Raw genomic sequence first — 3,503 nt, forward strand, 5'->3', positions numbered from 1 at the left:
AAAAAAAAAAAAAAAAAAAAAATGTGACAGATATGGTGAATACCCGTCATGATGCTGGAATCAGCAAGAAAGCCACTAAACTGAGACTAATTTCTGTGATCAAAGGATAGAACCTTGGAAAACAGGGCTGCCAGACGCCACCGACCCTCTCTGAAGTGGAAGTGGACTGACATGCTCTTCCGACGTCAGACTCAAGGGGGGACAGGTTCCAAAGTGTGCAGCCGGAAGTGCTGGTGCCAAAATGACTGAGGGGGAGGCTGCTGCTTTCAGAAGCTGGTGCTTGCAAAACAACCTTCCGGGAAGAGGAGCATTTGGAAAGGGAGGAATATACCTTCTCCTTGGTTGTTCTACAGAGTTTTAGGAAAACCTGTTAGGGATGGCTAGCTGTCAAGACCCTGCCTTAGGCAGTCATGCAAGTCTTTAGCCATCAGTTGGAGGTTCTTTACACCAAGCTGTTTACATTCCAAGAAGTGTCATGAAAAAAGTTCTATTAAATAAGATTTCGGAATGCTAAAATAAATAAATAAACAAATAAATACCTTCAGAATGGGGAAGACTAGTGAAAGAAAAATGTGAAATATCCTTCATGGTATTAAGGAATAAAAAATTATTTGTATTTAGATTTAATGAATGTAAGTTTATTATGAGCTTTATTTACAGTAAATAATTTCCACTAAAATTAAAGAGGCATTGGTCTTATCATTCTTTACCTTTATACTCACTCTTTTCAGCAAACAATATGAACAAGCATCTTAAACCTAGAAATTGTCCCCCAGCTATGACAATTGCTCTCCTTCCTGGAATTGCCTTTCCTATGTGTTAATTTCCTCCGTGCAAAAGCTTTAAGAATGTTGAAGATACCCCTAGGAAAGCTCATTTTAAAAGGCTTGATTTTCACAGCCCTCTTTGGCATTAGAAGCTTAAGAGATATCCTAGGGCTGGGTTTCTCTCCAGGTTTTAGGAGCCATCCGCAAAAGCTGGGTGAAAATGCAGATCCATGGAAGCTAGTTCAAACCCATCAGGTCTGTCCCCAGGTAATGTTTATACGACCACAGGCTAGAACGGGATAAGGTTAAAAATATTCTACTTCTCTACTGTATCAGAGACGTGGGAGTTTTGAAATCTCATTGCCCTGTAGAGAACCACAGCCCAGAATGTGCAAAATGAAAGGCACCTAAGAGTCGTCTAGGGTGGTCGTTTTATTCTGTGAAGGAAGAAACAAGATGATTAGCCCAAAGCCACACAGATTGTTAGCAGCACAACCAGCACAAGACTGAGCAGGAGACGGGGCTCGGGTGTTGTGACCCCCAGCGCAGTTTCTTCAGCTCAGTTAGGGCAGAATCAGCTTGACTGGGCACCACTGAAATGTATGCTACATCCATACATCATTAGATGGAACCTCCAATTTTAGTTCTCATTATTATTTTTTATTTTACATTTTATTTTATTACTTTTTGAAACAGGGTCTCGTGCTGTCACCGAAGCTGCACTGCACTGGTGCAATCACAGCCCACTGTCTATTTTTCTTTTATTTTGTTTTATTTAATTTTATTATTGTTTTTTGAGACAAGGTCTCATGCTGTCTCTGAAGCTGGATTGCAGTGGCGCAATCACAGCTCACCGCAGCCTCGAACTTCTGGGTTCAAGCAATCCTACCACCCCAACCCCCCAGTAGCTGGGACCACAGGCAGCCAACCACCACGCCTGGCTAATTTTTTAATTTGTAAATGTTTTTGTAGAAACAGGGTCTCACCTTGCTGCCCGAGCTGCAATTTTAGTTCTATATAAATACAGTAATCCTGGGAAAAGAGCGAGGAGCTATCCTGGGGAAGGGATTACTGTAGAGGTGATTTTTTAAATTTTCTCCACTACAGCTCTTCCACATTTACTCACATAAATCTGATGTTTAATATTTAGTCTCCAGAAAGTATTTCATGATGTCTTTTAAAATATGATGTGTGTACTAAGAAAGCTTACGTCCGTATTTGTAGAACTGATTATTTCCCCTTTTCTTTGTGAGGACTCATGGCTCTCTATTCATATTAAGAATTTCCTAAATGCTGCAGTTCTTCAACTAAACAATTTCAGTAGATAGTTTCTTTTCCTCCCCTTGCCCACCTTTCTCTCTCTCACTTTTTACTTCTAGTGCTGGAAATTGGCCAGCAGAATTATTTATGGCTCTTAGTTCCCATCACATCTTAATAATAAACAGAAGCAGTTTTCCTTTGTTTTAAAATTTCAACAGTACAGTAGTTAAAAATTGGCTCCCATCAGAAAACTCTTTCTCCGAGTCTAATGTGCTATGCCATGTATATACATGATTAACCAGTACAGTACGTACAGCAAAGAAACCAGGTGAGAGATTTATTGATTCTGGCTGAAACAAATTGAACAGTAACCTTGAACACTTTGTGAAGTCCATAATTGAGTTCCACAAATCAACTTTGGAGCCAGTTTAGCATGTCCATTTAGTTGAGGCAAAGAGCCTGTGTTTGATCTAACTTAATAAAGTAATTCCAGTGTAAAAAGTAGGTCAAAATGACTGCCTTCTAAAATTCAAAGTTCCTTTTTTCACTAAGAGAAATTATATTTATTTCAAACAGAACAAATGATACTATATTTGGTAGACTGATATTTTCTTAGCTATCTTAAGGGTAACTTCTACTGACTAATTCTTTGGGATAGTCTTGTGGGATTCATGAGTGTCCCCAAGTTCAGAGCTGATTTTAAGCAAAACTCAATGACTCGGCCCTTCTAGCAAATTATCTTGCTTCTGATAACTCAAAATTCAAATTGAGACTGTAAACTATAACATAGAAGTATTTAGTGTAGTGATATTATAAACAGGTATCTGTCCCGCCGATAGTCACCCCATGTGAGTTAAATATGCCATCTGACAATATTAAGAAGCTATGTCTTCTGAAATTAAGTGTAAGCTTTAAAAAATGTGAATAACTAACCAAAGAGAAGCAATCCATTATGACAAAGTATTGCATAATAAACTTTGTTTTATAACAAAAAAAAATGTGAATAACTAGATTAGTATACAAAACAGTAATTATGAAACCTTCTCCCACCAATTCACTTTCTGAAATCAGAAATGGAGAGCTAGTGTGTTTATAAGCACACGTGAGTAATTACAATAGCACATACACAATTTTTAATTCAAATTTGTTTTTGCTTTTTGTGGGTTTTGTGTCTTGTTTGGGAACCATAAAATAAAATGACTAAGTTCTCCAAAATATAGGATAATAAAAAAACCCCAAATGAGTAGAAGTTATTCATTCTGACTGTAATACATTATTTGGTTTTGGTAGAAAAAAGTCTTCATAAATTTAAAAACTGAATAGTAAGGCCTTAGTTAATCACTTAACATTAGAACTCCTATTTTCTCTTCTAACAATTGGTTCCAAACAGAAATAAGACCACAATCAGTTTTAGAAAAATGTTTCCCCTTTGAGGAAGGAAGAACAAATAAGATGTTTAAACTGCAGTTGGTAAAA

At 37.3% G+C, this 3,503-nt stretch overlaps 1 pseudogene across 1 annotated transcript in view; it reads left to right on the plus strand.

Annotated features, from left to right (window-relative positions):
- Positions 1–249, plus strand: part of LOC108306719 — a 1,921-nt pseudogene extending 1,672 nt beyond the window's left edge. Inside the window, exon 2 of the transcript XR_005200863.1 lies at positions 106–249. The product of XR_005200863.1 is annotated as an RNA-splicing ligase RtcB homolog (transcript). The remainder of the gene's footprint in view (positions 1–105) is intronic.
- The last annotated feature ends 3,254 nt before the right edge of the window (positions 250–3,503 follow it).

The sequence above is a fragment of the Cebus imitator genome, unplaced genomic scaffold (genome assembly GCF_001604975.1).
Source record: "Cebus imitator isolate Cc_AM_T3 unplaced genomic scaffold, Cebus_imitator-1.0 Scaffold73, whole genome shotgun sequence".
NCBI classification, from domain to species: domain Eukaryota; kingdom Metazoa; phylum Chordata; class Mammalia; order Primates; family Cebidae; genus Cebus; species Cebus imitator.